An 18,320-nucleotide genomic window follows, 5' to 3' on the forward strand; every position below is an offset into this window, starting at 1 on the left:
TACTTTAACAAATGAGCCTCTGAAGCAGTTAACAAGAAATGTTTTTATTAATATAAAAACAAAACAATATCTATTCAAATACTAAATAGTATTTGAATACTAGTATTTGAATACTAGTATAAATAGTATTTCATTACTATTCTTAAATATCCTGTCATATATATATATATATATATATATATATATATATATATATATATATATATATCTTTTTTCTTTTTCGTAGGCTTTTATGTGCATATTCTTTCTAGCCAGGTTTTACCTACGTAAACTTAGTTGTTCTACAGCCCTAGGGCTGTAGAACAACTAAGTTTACGTAGGTAAAACCTGGCTAGAAAGAATATGCATATATATATATGTAGGTCTTTGGTTATTCGGGTCTTCTCCCACGTAAAATTGGAAGTGTCTTGGCGACGTTTCGACGAAGTCTCATTCGTCATCTTCAGGCTGGTGTTCTCGGCTTCGTGCTTCCAGGAGCTCCTGGAAGCACGAAGCCGAGAACACCAGCCTGAAGATGACGAATGAGACTTCGTCGAAACGTCGCCAAGACACTTCCAATTTTATGTGGGAGAAGACCCGAATAACCAAAGACCTACATACAAACACCCGCGAAAACCTGAGAAAAAATATATATATATATATATATATATATATATATATATATATATATATATATATATATATACATACACACACACACACACACACACACACACACACACACATATATATATAGGTCTTTGGTTATTCGGGTTTTGGAGGTGTCTTGGCAACGTTTCAACGAAGTGTCATTCGTCATCTTCAGGCTGGTGTTTTCGGCTTCGTGCTTCTAGGAGCAATGTGTGCTCTAAGCGATGTTAGTTCTGGCTATTCTTCCTCTTAAATGTGTAATTAATAGCTATTGGTTAAAGGGACTGAGTAAAATTTGGAATAAATTTGTTAAAATTTTAATTCCAGATATAATTTTCTTAGGGAAGACAATTGAAAATTGGCCGATTAAAACTAATATAAGTCGTGATAGGGTAATGGAAGATGAAAATATACAAACTATAATAGATTGGTTAAAAACTTCAGAAAATGAAAGGAGGAAAAAAGAAATCATTGAAAAATTGGGTTTAGGCTGGTTTGAAAAAATACAGATAGAAAAATGGACTAAGAAGGTAAGGGACAATTGTTCGATAAGTAGAAGTAAAACTGAATTTGAACATTTAGTATTCCAAATTATGAAAGATGAAATTGGGCTAAAGGGACTCATTAGTAAGATATATAAGATTATAAATTTTGATGGAAAACCACAAAGGATGATGAAGATGAATTGGGAAAAAGAACTTAATATTAAAATATCAGATTTAGATTGGAATGTGAATTGGAAGAGTAGAATTATGAAGACTTTATCTGTAAGGATTAAAGAGCATAATTATAAGGTTGTTTGGAAATGGTATTTGACTCCATTAAGATTGTCATTGATGGATAACAAAATTAGTAAACAATGTTGGAGATGTGATATGGAATTAGGGACTTATGAACATATGTGGTACAAATGTGATAAAGTTAAAAAGTTTTGGTAACAATTGGAGGAAATGATATTTGAAATGATGGGGAAAGCAATAATATTGAGACCAGAAACTATATTACTGTTGATAATTAAGGAAATAGAACCAACAAAATATGAGAAAGAATTGATTAGAATTATGATTATAATGGGTAGAATTATAATAGCCAGATATTGGAAATTAGATGTGAATTTTAGAATAGAAGAATGGTATTGTGAAATGTGGAAATTAGCTTTAAACGATAAAATGACATGTGATATTAAAATTAGAAATGGTGACTATAAAGAAGATATTTTCTGGAAAATTTGGAAACCATTCGTGGACTATGACTGGGAAAATTGGATGCTTCAGTACCTGTACCCCGAGAACGTGGATTTTGGCGATCATGAGGATATATCCGAAGAACCAAATCTTCCTTTCTTATGTATAGCACAGGGTGAAATATTGTATATGTTGTTTGTAATGTTAGTAATTAAAAAATTAAAAAAAGAAAGAAATAGTCTTGTAAACCATCAGAACTGCATCAAAACTGCCCTCTAACTGACTTCCAACCTGCCCACAGTTTTCTAACATAAGAGCTGAACAGAACTCTCTGAACTGCCTCTCCGAACTGCCTTCTGAACTGCCAACGGTTTTCTGTGAAGAATCTCCTTTTATACTGTCAACTGTGACAGTTAGGGGAGGGAATATAAAAGTCCGAGAGATTCAAACCTATTAGCTGCTTTCTGATTGGCTTATTGTCCATTCCAAAAGCCATTAATAGGCACAGCAATTGAGAAATATTTTTTCTCTCACAATAACCCTTCAGTGTACTAGCTTCAGTGAATCTTCTTCAGTGTCCTTCAAATATTCTTCCAATGCCCTTTTTTTCTTCTTCAAGATGGACTTGCAAAATTTCACACCCACCTATACTCCCTGGTAAGTAAAGTCTGTCAACATCATTGTGTGAACGAAAGGCCTAATTCATTCTCATTATTTCTCTAGTTTTCCTATCCAGGGCTTCTAGTTCAGCTTGAGTCCTGTTCGTTACTCTAGCTATGTATCTAATGACTGGAATTGCCAAGGTGTTAATTACTTTGAATTATTTCCTCCACTGAGTTTGGACTTTAAGATCACCTGCACTCTCATGATGTATTGACTAATAATAACCTTCTTGAATTCAGCATGCTTGAAATTGTTAGCTTGAAGGGTGCCCGGGGATTTTTTTTTTTTTTAATTTGATTTATATGCTGCCCTTCTCCGGAGACTCAGGGCGGTTTACAATGCGTTAAGCAATTGTAGTGATCTTCATTCAGACTCTTTTTTTTTTTTGAAGGTCAGTATGGAAGTCTCTTTTATTCTTTAACATTCTCAACATTCTCATTCTCCCATACTTTCTGTTAATCATTCACTTACAAAATGTTCATAACAATTATTTTTTGTTCTATGTACACTTGCAAAATTCCTATGTATACTTTTTTTAATATGTTTTTATTTTTTCAAACATAAACATAAAATATATCTTTCAAGAATGAAGTCTTGATCCAGTCATAGATAGGTACAATCGCTTACATTTCTTTAACAAGCTCCATTCACAATTTCCCATTACATCTTTTAAAATTAAAATCAGAACATAAAATTTTTTAACATAAATTCTAACATCTTAATCTAAACCATTCTATTATATCACCACAAATTTAATTTCCAAATAAACTTAACTCATTTTTATAACCATTTATAAATCCAAATTATGTCTGGTTCTTTCCCAAGCTCCCTTCAATACGTCTTTTAACCTCAGTATCAAAACATTAGTCTTAAAAAATATTCTAACCTCTTAATCTAATTATTTACCTTACAATTTTATCACCACAAATCTTATTTTCAAATTAAATACAACTCTATTTTTATTTCAATTTATATAACAAAATTCTATCCATGTTTCTTAATCTCTAGGCCCATTTCATCAAATTTTTAAATCTTAGACTTTATCACTTTACCTTTGATTTTCTCACGCTTATCATTTACTACACATTTCATTTTACACAGATTAATCTCAAAATCCATACCCTCCTCCCTGTTTCCTACTATTATTTGGCTGATTTCCAGCATATTTTATTTTGGCTGATTTTCAGCATATTTCCCTCCATACCTCCAACTATTATTTGGCTGATTTCCAGCATATTTTATTTTGGCTGATTTCCAGCATAATCTCCTCCAGAACTCCAACTCTTGTTTCGCTGGTACACAAGATCTCTTATTTTAACTTTTCCTTGCAATATATTTGTCAGTTATTTATCTATTTCCCAATATACTCTTCCAGATTAATTCTCAACACATTTCATAATATTAATCATTTCCAGCATACATTAAATTCAATCACAATTCATTACTTAAGTCTGTGTTTCTTATATTTTCATCCAGCAATATATTAATCAATCGTATTGACCCTTCTCAAATTTGTTTAGAAATTAGAATTAAAACATGTTACATCAAACAATAAATTTTCTTAGATTTATCTCATACTGGTATATACTCTTGTGTTTTTATAAAAATATCATTTTTAACCACCTATACATCAATCCTCTATTTTAGTTACATTCTTTTATTTCCCTTCTTTGTTACTTCAGAAGCCCTCCTGTTTTTATCTAAAAATCATTTATACATTTAGCTCATAAACATTACATTTTAATTTTATCTACTTTATTTCTTCATTTCCCTATCTGTCCATAAATGTTCCATTTCAAAGTCCATATTGCCGTATTAGAAACTCCATATGTCACTTTAATTCTTTTATAACATCTGCTCCATATCAAATCCATCAGCTTCCTTTCTTTTGTTCCTGCGCCACATCTTTTGTTGCTAAGCCAGTTAGTTTTGGTTTTAATAAGTCCAATATATTTCTTCTTTCTTTGTAAAGTCACCCAAAGACAGAATAGGAGTCTCCAAAGTCCAAAAGTCTATAGTTAATTTCAAAGTAATCCAAAGTAAATAGCAATTGAAAGTGTTTCTTTTCCAAACAGAACTAGGATCTCTACAATCCACATTCCAATTTTCTACTTTGTTAGAAGCCAATTCTTCCGACTCAGTTTATGCTAATACAAAATCTTTAATGGGTCTTTGTTTCCAATTGTATCCATCAGCTTTTTTTTTTTATTGCTACGCCATTTTCTTTCGTTCCTGCGCCAGCTAGTTTCAATTTTAATAGTTCCATTTTATTTCTTCTTTCTTTCCACCAATAAAACCACCCATAGTCAAATTAGGAATCCCCAAAATCAAAAACCCTTAGTTATTTTCAAAGGAATCCAATTTAGATAGCAAAACACATTTGTTTCTCGAAAGCAATCTACAATTCACACTTACTTAGACACAACAATTCTCCATTTTGTCAATTATGTGGTCATCTGGTTTGTCTCTGTTCTTTTAGCTTTTAAAGTTATCAGGTTCCTATTTATCACTTTTTTCTTTTTTCTTTCTCCAAGAGTAATCTAATCCAATTTTAAAAAGTTTCTCAATTTTCTAACTTGTTTCAATAAACAAATTATTCCAAATCAGTCTGTAATAAAATAAGCTCCTTAATGGGTCTTTTCCTCCTGCAAATTATTTTACTAGATCTTCTTGCCCCACAGATCCATAGCTGCTATTTAAGGCCGGGGGGTTATTTGTAAAAATCCATGTTTTAATGTTGTTCCCGCCTGGGTTGGTGTCACTCACCCGGCTTCCGAACACTTCTCTCTTTTCTTCTTTCTTCCTCCTGCACAGTGCTTCTCCATTTGCCGGTTTGCCCTGGCTTCAAGGCAGCCGCCATGGCTGCCGCACCCCCGCCACCGGCTCAGAGGGTTTCCTCCAGCCTCCAAGGAATTTGCCTGTTCCTCTCGGCCGTCCAAGGTGTCCCTCTCTTTCCCCTGTCCCTACAGGACAGGTTCGGTCTGTAGACCTGTCGGTGGCAGTTTGACAATCAGGGTTTTCGCAGGGCGAAAACCGCGAAATACCCCCGCTATTCCCCTGACTGAATCGCCATGACGCCAAACTGGAAGTTCCTCTTGATGTAAGGGCAAATTCCTCAAAGTCCAGGCTAATTGTTGAGATGAAGAACTGCTCCAGCTAGTTCTTTATTGTTGGAAATCAAATGAAAAACTACTGCAGTTGGATTGAGTCAAAGCATTTTGTTTCCTCCACACATTAGGGTCATGGGCAGTGAAGCAATTTTAACCCCTGAGGCAGAGAAGCCTACAAGCAGATCTTCCCTTTTCTGCTTAAGGTACTACTGTGAGAGACTGTGAGTTCTAGTCCTGCTTTAGCCATGAAATCCGGCTAGGTGACCTTAGGCCAATCAGTCTCTCTCATCCCAACTCATCTCACATTGTGAGCTGTTGTGGGGATAATAGGAGGACAAAGGTGTGTTGGATATATATGTTGTCTTGAGCTATTTGTAAAAATAATAAAGGTGGGATACAAATAAATAAATAAAAAATCAATAATGTGTTCTCTCCATGCAAATGCTACTTCAGCATCTATGTTAGTGCGAATGACATAAATACGTGAAAACTTTTAAGTAATCCAGGGGTCTGTTCTGTTCTGTTCTATTCTCTATCCTATCCTATCCATCTCAACAGAAACATTATTATTTATTAACATAGTTCAAGAAAAGCCCAGTATACTAATCAAACTGATTCCCTCAGATCTATTCAGGAAGACATGACTTGACCCAGCTCCTAGATTCATAGAAAAGTATAAACTGGGGTAATTGCCATTGGCTGAGAACCTGTCAGAAGCAACTATGGTTAGAACTGATTTGCAATACAGGTAGTCCTCGACTTACGACTACAATTGAGCCCAAAATTTCTGTGAGTTAAGTGAGATTTCTGTGTTAAGTGAGATGTTTGTTAAGTGAGTTTTACCCCATTTTAGAACCTTCCTTGCCTCAGTTGTTAAGTGAATCACTGCAGTTGATAAGTTAGTTACCTGGTTGTTAAGTGAATCTACCAGGTCTAGAACTTTTAGTCTCTGACTTTTCATTCTCCTTGGGCGTTTCTCCTTGGACGTTTCTTCCCCGACTTATCTCCTCAGCTGGGACGCCTCCAGTCATTTGCTCTGGGGAATGGGCTACCGGCCTCTTCGTCCCAGACCCTTCGACACGGCCCATTCACAGAAAGAGGGTTCGTCCTGGGTGTTCCACCCTCTGTGATAGTTAGCCCCCAACCAATTGGCTAGAGGGGATGTAATAGAAATCCAGCCACAGGAGAGAGGTGTAAAAGAATTTGCCAAAATGCCTTCCTTCCTTTCTCTCCCCTCCCCCCAATATAGGGAGGAAGTAAGTCTCACTAAATTCAATGCTAGGATTGCAGCGTGAAATATTTGCCTAGTATTTCAAATGGAACAGTTGGTTTACTCAGAAATGATAATTCTTTAGAGGACAGTGAATAGAAATCCAGCGAAAGGAGAGAGGTGTAAAAGAATTTGCCAAATTCGCCCGAGGAGAATGAAAAGTCAGAGACTAAAAGTCCCATTCCAGAATCTGCCTCCCCCATTGAGTTTGCTTGTCAGAAGGTTGCAAAAGGGGATAACATGAACCAGGACACTGTGGTCGCCATAAATATGAGTTAGTTGCCAAGGGTCTGAAATTTGATCACCTTACCATGGGGATGCTGCAAAGGTCATAACTGTGAAAAACGGTCATAACTCACTTTTTTCAGTGCAGTTTTAACTTTGAACGGTCACTAAATGAACTGTTGTAAGTCGAGGACTACCTGTAGTAGCATTTAATATATCTCTGTCCTCCCACAGCAAATGCTGAAAAGTTGGGGATTATCAGTTAATATTAATGCTGTTTAGGTGTAAGACAGCTGGTCCCATGCCTGAAACTTTAGGTTTAATGGATGACATATTACCTACCTATTAAAATATATATTTTAAAGAGGTGTGCAATTTAATGATATTATGAGAAAAGCCATTGCTACCCTTCAGTGAAGTTTATTAGTCTTCTTGTTAGTTGTATAATGCAGCTCAAATTAGTGGTCTGGTTATAAGAGAAAAATGAGAATGCCTGTCTATCAATGTTGCTCTTATTGTCTTATTTCACTCTTCTTATGTGAAAAACCCTAGAAAAAAATTCTTTCGATATCCCTCCATAAAAAGGCCTGACTCACTATTTCTAGGGTTTTGTCAGATGTCTCACTAACCAAAATTTTGTCAGATGTCTCATTAACATGGGAGAGATACCCAATGTCATAAGTATGAATCTGTAAAATATGGGTCACCAAACTCTTCAGCTCCTCAACTCTTTCATGAAGTTTCAGGTTATTCATTGAGCCCCAAACAGTTATTAAATGAAAATAATTTAATATTATTTTAGCTAACAGTACAACAAATAACAACAGCAATAACAATAATATAATCTCATCAGTCCTTGGTCTATACTGATCACTTTGAAAAACCCTGTTGTAAAGTATCTGTGGATTTATGAAAGGACACACTGGAATATTAACAAATTTCAATACAAAAAACTTGATGACTTTTGGTCTTCAGAAACATATAGAGTCAGTGGAAATCTTTTTAAGCAATGAAGGGATTTCTCCTTTCCTTTCCTTTCCTTTCCTTTCCTTTCAAGACCATCTTGAAAGAGATGTGAACCCATTCCACCTTTTATTTTATTTTTTAGTTTTTTAATCTCTTTTATATGAATTGTACTTACCCAAACATCTTGTACCAAAATTTAAAAATATAGATCTATTATTTAGAAAACATTATTCGGAGTCTTCCATCCGATAACATTTAAAAAGCTTAAATTTTTTTACAAAGCTGTCTTTTAAAGAAATTCCTTTCATAAGATGTGAAGAAAATATTTAATAGTAATAAGGCATTGGTGATGCTGATCAAATTTATATTGATTTACAGTTCTCTACACCTTAAGTCTTAAGCATGTGTATTTGTGTGTATATATGTGTGTATCAATCTGAATAGCAAAACAACATCAGCTCTAACATAAATTAAATATTGTGTTATATTCAACACTTGCTTAGAAAATCATTCAACAGAACTGAATAGATGTGGAATAATAGTGCTGTATTAAATCAATCCAGTTTTAAATTTTAGACAATGTGTATTGCTCCATCTTAGTGGGAAAAAGTGAATTGCATAAATTAGTATATCCCTATTTATTGATCGGGAACTGAGCCCACCACCAAAGCTTGGGTTTTTTTGAATTAATTTGTAGCCCTTAAGAAAAAAATTACATTTGACTTTTGCTTTATGAAAAAATGTACATAATCTTACATCATTATATCAATATCTGATTCTAGTTGGTTTCAATACAACCTTTATCACAGCTGAGAAACATTATAAACCCAAAAAATACAGGGCTTAACATTTCTCAAGTTCAGAAGTACACTAAAAGAAATCCATAACCATCCACTGAACTTCTTAGATTTACTACAATAATTTAATTGTTTATGATGTTAGGCTAATTTATTAAATTTACACATCATTGTTTCATGTTGAAATATTATTAATTGTTAGCAGAAAAACAGTTTTTATAGCCAAGTATTCATGGGTCATTGGATCTGCTGTGTACATTTGAGCTTTGTATAGAAATGGCACTAGCATTAAATAACCATATAATCCTGAGTGAATCCATTGTAAATCTATCAGCTGAGGAGTACATTTCATGCATTTGATAAAGATAATAAAGTTTTAAAAAACCTTTATTTTACATGAATTCTAATCACTAGATCCTTTATGGTCTTTATCTGCTATTAAATACAGATGAAAAATGTGGAATAGACAACATCACCACCAGATGGATTTGTAGTTGGTTGACAAACTGTACTGAATGAGTAGTCCTTAATGGTATTACATCCACATGGAGAGAAGTAAACAGCGGGGTATAACAAGGCTCCGTCTTAGGCTCGGTACTCTTCAATATCTTCATAAATGACTGAAGGAATAGAAGGAGAACTCAAATTTGCAGATGACACTAATCTGGCAGGAATAGCCAACACCCCAGAAGACAAGCTCAGGATCCAACGAGATCTTGACAAACTTGTACAATGGTTCCTATCCAACAAAACAATTTTAATATGGCGAAAAGCAAAGTTTTACATTTAGGCAGGAAAAATCAGAGGTATACAAGTACAGATTAGGTGAGACCTGGCTCAAAAACAGTAACTGTGAAAGGGACCTCGGAGTCCTAGTGGATGATCACTTGAATATGAGCCAGCAGTGTGCAGCAGCAACCAAAAATACTAATACAATCATGGGTTGTATAAATAGAGGCATAGAGTCAAGATCACGTAAAGTATTAGTGCCGCTTTATAAAACGCTAGTAAGACCACACCTGGAATACTGCAACCAATTTTGAACATCATCCTTTTTTTACTACAAAAAAGATGTTGCGACTTTGGAAAATGTTCAGAGAAGAGCAACTAAGATGATCAAAAGCCTGGCGACTAAAACATATGAAGAATGGCTGCAGCATTCGGGTTTGGCTAGTCTAAAGAAAAGAAGAATTAGGGGTGACATGATAGCACTATTCCAGTATTTGAGGGGCTGCCAATTAAGGAGAAACTTCCTAAGTGAGAACAATTAACCAGTGGAACAGCTTGCCTTCAGAAATTGTGGGTGCTCCATCACTGGAGGTTTTTAAGAAGGGACTACACAGTCACTTGTCTGAAATCGTATAGGTTCTCCTGCTTGAGCAAGGGGCTGGATTAGAAGACCTCCGAGGTCCCTTCCAGATTCTGTTGTATTCTGTTCTGTGCTGTGCTGTGCTGTGCTATTATTTATTCTATAACTTTGGACAGCATGGTCATAAAAAGTACTTGATGAAAGATCAGTACAGTTCTCTCTGTACTGTAAAAGGATGAAGCTCAATAGTTATCATAAGTAGTGCTATAGTTAGCTTTTCTACAAATGTATGGTTACGAGGCGTTCACTAATATACTTACTGAGAATTTTTTTTATTACATTTGATATAGTAATGAGCTGATAATAGGATAATATATCTTCTAAATCAAAGACTAACTTTCTAAATTAAGGGCCAATCTTCCTCTTGCTCTATTTCTAGGATCCTATAATATATTGCTAGTAAGTGGACAACACGTTGTTAGGAGTGAACAATATGGACTTTAAAACTTTGTAAAGTCAAGAGAAGCATTATTAAATGATAGTTTACGAGACTCAGTGGGTGAACTAATTCATATGCTTTTCTTACTACAGGAATTCCTCTGACCCCCGTTTATCATATTGTTAACTGTAGAAATTGAAAGAATTGTTAACAAATTATAGTACCACATTTTGAAACAGGCAAATGGGCAGCCATGTAAATCAAATCAAATCAAATCAAATCAAATCATCATATAAAATTCTCTTGTTTATATTGAGCCATAATCATCAAAGTTGAAGTCTTCTTTTGGCCTGAAAATGTACCATGTTAGGATGGTACATTTGGTGACTTCTTCCTTATGTAGTTCTTTTGTGACCGTTGGCTTCTTTTGGATGTGTCATTCCATCTGAATATATATTCTGCTCCTTTTCCTTTCTTTTGGCTACCTAAAAGTCTCTGTTCAACTTCCTCTGGAAGCTGGAAGATGTACTTCCTACCTTCCACAGTGGGGATAAAAGATGCTAGAATTCATAATATTCCTTTAATGTTTAATTATTAGTTTAATTTCTAGGTTTGCAGAAATTCAAAACTAGCTTAGTAGCAGACAATAGTGGTATGAATCTTTCCTAATTGTTTTTACTTGAGGTCTAGGGTTATCTCTCAAAACTGAGCATGACCTTGTTCCTATGACATTATCATTTTGTGGATTAATATTTTAGTGTTTCTTATCCTCTTTACTCTTGGCATTTCTAGCATGCATTTGAAACTCATTAATATATATTTGACAATTTCATGGGCATTAAATACCAATGATACATGGCCCAAGTCTAATAATCTCTTATTTTTTTAAGGATAATTATAATTTATCTCATCTTAATAAATCTTTTGCATGGAAGGAAATATGTGGTTGTCTTAATAATTGTGACAATTCAGTAAGTGCAAATGGTATGATTATGTAACAATTATGTGGTAACAATTAATCAGTGGAACGACTTGCCTCTGGATGTGGGTGCTCCAACACCAGAGGCTTTCAAGAAGAGATTGGACAATGATTTATCTGACATACGGTTTCCCTGCCTGAGCATGGAGTTGGACTAGAAGACCTCCAAGATCCCTTCCAACTCTGTTATTCTGTTATATTATGTTTAATCCATGGATAATATCGAGGTAGTTATAGCCACATGACCAAAAATGTATCTATTTATTTATCTAATTTATACAGCTGCCCACCTCACAAAAAGTGCTTCTGAGCAGTGTACAACAGTTAATTAAAAATCAATATAAATGTAAAAAATGACAAATGCAAGAGAGAGTTGTTCACAGTGGAGCTGTCTCAGGGTTTTTAGTCCCCTGGTGCTCCTAGGCCTGATGCCACAGCCAGCAAAGATGGAACTAGCCTCATTTCAGGAGGAAGAACATTCTGGGAGTCAAGTGGCATGGAAGACAAGACCTGCCTCCTGGGCCCACCAAGTGTAATTTCCTTGCAGACAGGATCCACAGCATGCCCTTCCTGCTGGATCTAATGGAACAGGCAGATGTGACTGGGGAAAGGCAGTCCCTCAGAGAAACCAACCCTATGCCATGAAGGGCTTTAAAGGTTGAAATATTTGCCCTTTCCAAATGGCTGGTAGGCGGGAGGTATCATCTCATTTATTCATGCTGTGTGGATGTTTTTCTATCTCGATGGCTTCTCTGATTATTCTGTTGTTAAAGTGTTCTGTTTTGGCGATAGTTCTGGTCTTTTTAAAGTCAATATCATGTCCTGTGGCTTTGAGGTGTTGGACCAGGGAAGAAGTTGGTTCCCCTTTTCTGACTGAGGACCGAAAACCTCAGAAAACACACACACACACACACACACACACACACACACACACACACACATATATATATATATATTCACTCTAAGCGATGTTAGTTCTGCCTATTCTTCCTCTTAAATGTGTAATTAATAGCTATTGGTTAAAGGGACTGAGTAAAATTTGGAATAAATTTGTTAAAATTTTAATTCCAGATATAATTTTCTTAGGGAAGACAATTGAAAATTGGCCGATTAAAACTAATATAAGTCGTGATAGGGTAATGGAAGATGAAAATATACAAACTATAATAGATTGGTTAAAAACTTCAGAAAATGAAAGGAGAAAAAAAGAAATCATTGAAAAATTGGGTTTAGGCTGGTTTGAAAAAATACAGATAGAAAAATGGACTAAGAAGGTAAGGGACAATTGTTCGATAAGTAGAAGTAAAACTGAATTTGAACATTTAGTATTCCAAATTATGAAAGATGAAATTGGGCTAAAGGGACTCGTTAGTAAGATATATAAGATTATAAATTTTGATGGAAAACCACAAAGGGTGATGAAGATGAATTGGGAAAAAGAACTTAATATTAAAATATCAGATTTAGATTGGAATGTGAATTGGAAGAGTAGAATTATGAAGACTTTATCTGTAAGGATTAAAGAGCATAATTATAAGGTTGTTTGGAAATGGTATTTGACTCCATTAAGATTGTCATTGATGGATAAAAAAATTAGTAAACAATGTTGGAGATGTGATATGGAATTAGGGACTTATGAACATATGTGGTACAAATGTGATAAAGTTAAAAAGTTTTGGCAACAATTGGAGGAAATGATATTTGAAATGATGGGGAAAGCAATAATATTGAGACCAGAAACTATATTACTGTTGCTAATTAAGGAAATAGAACCAACAAAATATGAGAAAGAATTGATTAGAATTATGATTATAATGGGTAGAATTATAATAGCCAGATATTGGAAATTAGATGTGAATTTTAGAATAGAAGAATGGTATTGTGAAATGTGGAAATTAGCTTTAAATGATAAAATGACATGTGATATTAAAATTAGAAATGGTGACTATAAAGAAGACATTTTCTGGAAAATTTGGAAACCATTTGTGGACTATGCGCTGGGAAAATTGGATGCTTCAGTACCTGTACCCCGAGAACGTGGATTTTGGCGATCATGAGGATATATCCGAAGAACCAAATCTTCCTTTCTTATGTATAGCACAGGGTGAAATATTGTACATGTTGTTTGTAATGTTAGTAATTTAAAATATAAAATGCAAAAAAAAAATAAAAAATAAAAAAAAATGAAATATTTGCCCTTTGCCCCAAACATTTCGCCTTTATGGTGGAAATGATGCATATAGGTAAGAGGGCAAGCCCTGGCCTGTAGAATTTGGGTCACCCGCCACTCTAATAAGGTAAGCTGGGATGGTCTACAACAATATATGGGAATAGCAAGAGGGAAAAGGTAATCAGTTTACTGATTAGTATACATGTGTAAATGGAGTAAGGAATACTTGCCAAACACTATCCATGCAAAAATCCTGTGAGATGAGTAGGGTTTACTATTTACTGCAAGTTACCTAATCCCTTTCAGGAATATGAATTGTTTTGCCTAAGATCTTCTGCATTTGTATAACCTTGTACTGTCTTGATTGTCCTTTTGACCACTCAGCATTTCCATTTGTTGTTTAAGGAGAGATTTTTAATTCAGTTGTCTTGGCTTCTTATCCCTACTATTCTATTTCTTGCCTCTCCAATGAAAAAAATTGGAATTGTATTATAGACCAAATATTGGAATAATCAAGGGCTTTTTATCTGAGAACCTTTCTCTTCTACCATTTGCTTTGAAAGATGAAACAATTCATGTGGTATAGCTGAACAAATTCAGACCAAGGATTAATAGGGTTTATTTCGTGAAAAAAGAAAAGTATGTGAGGTTGCAGTTTTAGGAACCACACTTTAAAATGTTAGAAGACAAAGAAGTTGGTGGACCTAGAACAATATTAAATGTAATTAATTACAAATAAGTTTAAAATTAACCAAATACTAATATGATTATTCATCAGGTATTTAAGGAAGCCACTCTAAACTTTCCAGTTGCATTCAAGGTTTTGTAAAGCTCCCTATTTCACGCTATGAATCTGAAACTGAGGAAATGCTGTCTTGCTAAAAGAGATACATTTTTACCTGAGATGAGATGTGAACTAGAGGTTTTCTGACATGTGAGGCAGTCATTGAACCACATCACTTATATTCATTAACTGTACAGATTTCTGATTCCCCTCCACTTTCTCATATGAGCTTTTATATCCCAAAATGTCATGAGAAAACGATCTTGAATTTGGACAGCTCCTTTTATTTCAAGTGGCTGAAAGTTAAACAAAAGCCACCAGATGGCAGCCAATAACTTTTATTTTTCTTAGTTGTTTTTCTGTAGGCAGAAAAGTTAAGAGGTCTACATAGTTTATAAAGCTGTCAGAAGACCAGAATTCTGATAACTGATCCACACATATCTATGACACCATGTTCTTTTACTTCTGCGCATGTCCAAGATGGCGGATCTAGCCTGAGACGCTCCCGGTGGATGGTGTGATTCTGGCAATTCCGGGAGGTTCCTGGGGCCAATTTATCCATCATGGCCCCCAGTCCTAGCAAAAGGAGTCTTTTCCCGACCCATTGAGGGGTTTTTCGCCCTCCGGAACATCGGGTCAAGGAAAAAAAACGGCCGCTGAAGGTGCCGCGGAGCGACGGCGGTAGCGGCTTGACTGGTGGCGCTTTTCTCGCCCTCCGGCATGGGCTGGCGACGGCGGCGGCTCTGCGGTGGTGGCGGTGGCGGCGGCGATACGGTGGCTCCCCTGGATTCCTGGCTTCTCCGGGGCTGTTTGAGGCTCCTGGGGACTCTGGAGTATGGTGGGAGCCATGGTGGAAGTGGCGTCGGCGCTGGCAGTGGTCGCGGGGCTGTCGGTGGCTGCTGGATGATGGCGGAGGCAAGGGGGCGGCAGCTGGCTGCTACCGAAGAGGACGGTATGGTGAGAGGCTGCTGGCTTCTATCTTGGAACCCTGGACCTGTTAGGGGGCGGCTTATTTTCTGCTGGCCCATTTTCCTGCAGGAATCCGGAGGCCCCATTTGGAGACTGGGGCTGTAGACTGGGGATATGAAAGGAACAAATGCTGGAAGACCTGGAAGACCTGGGGAGTGGGAGAGGTTGGAGGACAGACGAGGGTTGGCCTCGGGCCATTCCCCCCTACCCCCCTTTTTGTTAGCCTGTATAGGCCTTATCATGGTCACCACCCCAGCTGCTTTCTGCCTTGCAAGCCATCTCCCTCCGTCGCCTTCCGTGTGTCATCTATTCCCCCGGGTTTACTAATCTGCCTTCTGGACTGGCTCTATTCCACCTATGCCCTTGATGGCGTGGAGAATGGACAGATATGATGTGGGTTCTGAGGGAGTCCGGTTTTCAACTGCCGTTTCCCTACCAGAGTGGATAGACTATTGAATCTCTCCATAGCCAACTCCATCTTGGCTAGCCATCGTGAGAGGATGGCCTGGAGAGGGCACTTTCTGAGTTTTTGTTGAAATGGCACGAGACTTCTCCCACTGTTGTGAGAGGACAGTGTTGTCCAGTTTTCCCATGTCTTGAGTTGATGCCTCTCCATTCCCTAGGATGTTTTAGACTATTCTATGGAACCTCATCCAGATGATATTTCACACCTCTCCCGGTTTTTGGATGCACTCGGCCGCCGAACTTCTTGTGCTGCGAGACTCCCCCCTCTCGCAGGCCTGGCCCTCCATGTTATCGAGGGCCTACCTTGATGACGGATTTTGGAATCCCGAGAGATGGCATGCAGCGAAGAGGGGGTTGAGGGGTTTTTTATTTAAATTTTTAAAGAAAATTTTAAGGGGACCCGGGAGGAAGGGAGGGAATTGTAAAAGTGGACCTGGGGGGGGGGTCCAGATAGCTACTGAGTGGGGTGATAGGTTGATTGGCTGCAGCAGAGGGGTCGGGAAAGAAAATTTATCCGAGGAGCAGGGGGGGCGACAAGAAGGGCAATGCAATTGAAATAATGAGTGGGAGGGGCAGGTATGACGGGTGCAGGGGGCCATATCATGTGTCGGGGGTGCGCATACGCTGTTTACGAGCAATTGCGCACTCCGGCCACCAATGCACAACTCATGGCCTGGGTTGTGCAGAGTCTCAGGCCCAGGGTCCGCGGCTGATGTGTAATGCCAGGTCGGTCGTTAATAAACCCCCCTCATCTGTGATCTTATATTGGAGGGGGGTGCAGACCTGGCAGGTATTACAGAGACCTGGTTGGGCCAAGAGGGGGTGTCCCCCTCGTTGAAATGTGCCCACCAGGTTTCCGTGCATTTCATCAGCCAAGGGCCCAGGGGAGGGGTGGGGGAGTGGCGGTGATTATTAGGGAGAGTCTTTGTCCGAGGGAGACCACTGTTCCTCAGATAGCCGGATGTGAGTCCCTCTTTGTGAAGTGGGGCCGTGGGGTGCAGATGGGTTTGCTGACTGCGTACCTGGCTCCCTGCCACATGGCAGCGACCCTGCCCGAGCTATTCGACGTCATCGCCGGGGTGGCGGTGGACACCTCCAGACTTATTGTCATGGGGGATTTCAACCTTCCATCCGCGGGTGAGGTGTCGGAGGTGGCTCGGGAGTTCATGGCTTCCATGATGGCCATGGACCTGACCCAGTTAGTTCAAGGCCCCACTCACATAGGGGGACACACTCTGGACTTGATTTTTGTCTCTGGTCAGTAGTTGAATGATCTTGGTAGAGGGGACTTAGATATTAAACCCTTGTCATGGACAGATCATTCGCTCCTTCACTTGGACTTTCCTACCGCTTCCCCCTGCCACAGGGAGACGGAACCAACCAGATGGTTCCGTCCCAGGCGCCTGATGGATCCCAAAAGGCTCCTGACGGAGCTTGGGCCGTTTCCTGAGACTCTGACACACGACTCGACTGAAGAGCTGGTGGCCACCTGGGAGAGTGCGGCCGCCGGAGCTTTGGATCGTGTCGTGCCTTTGCGGCCTCTGACCCGATGCCGATCTCAATTGGCTCCTTGGTTCTCTGAGGAGCTGAGAGAGATGAAGCGTCGGAAAAGACACCTAGAGAGCATTTGGAGGACTAGTCATTCCGATTCCGACCGGACACAGGTGAGGTCTTATATCAAGACCTACCTAGTGGCCATAAAAGCGGCGAAATCTAACCATTTTTCCGCTCATCGCATCTGCAGAGAACCGCCTAGCCGCCCTGTTTAGGGTGACCCACTCCCTTCTTCGGGGGGAAGTGCGGGAAGATCCCTTGCAGGGTCGAGCTGAGGATTTTGTGGAATTCCTGCATGATAAAGTCGCTCGGATTCGGGAAGGCTTGGACTCCGACTGGGTGAGTCTGGGGGAGGAGACGAGGGTAGGTCTTGAGAATATTACCTGGGAGGAGTTTGATCCTGTGGCTCCCGAGGATGTGGACAGGGTTCTGGGTAGGATTAGTGCCACCACATGTTTATTGGACCCATGTCCCTCCTGGTTGGTACTGGCCTCCCGGGAGGTTACACGAGGCTGGCTCCAGGGGATTATAACTGCTTCTCTGAGTGAGGGGCCTTTCCCGCCGCCTTGAAAGAGGCGGTGGTGAGGCCCCTCCTCAAGAAGCCTTCCCTGGACCCGGCTGAATTAGCCAACTACCGTCCGGTCTCCAACCTTTGTTTTGTGGTGAAGGTTGTTGAGAGTGTGGTGGCACGACAACTGCCCAGGCACCTGGATGAAGCTATCTATCTAGACCCGTACCAGTCGGGTTTCAGACAGGGGTACAGCACAGAAATGGCATTGGTCGCGTTGGTGGATGATCTCTGGAGG

General features: G+C 38.6%; 1 long non-coding RNA gene across 1 annotated transcript in view; it reads left to right on the plus strand.

The window, feature by feature from the left end:
• The first annotated feature begins 2,335 nt into the window (after window positions 1-2,335).
• The window catches only part of LOC148116705 (uncharacterized), a 35,300-nt gene continuing 19,315 nt past the window's right edge, over window positions 2,336-18,320 (plus strand). The window contains exon 1 of the long non-coding RNA XR_015732321.1: window positions 2,336-2,471. This is a non-coding gene — a long non-coding RNA (uncharacterized LOC148116705). The remainder of the gene's footprint in view (window positions 2,472-18,320) is intronic.

This window comes from Pantherophis guttatus, chromosome 1 (genome assembly GCF_059756535.1).
Source record: "Pantherophis guttatus breed Tessera chromosome 1, ASM5975653v1, whole genome shotgun sequence".
Lineage (NCBI taxonomy): Eukaryota > Metazoa > Chordata > Lepidosauria > Squamata > Colubridae > Pantherophis > Pantherophis guttatus.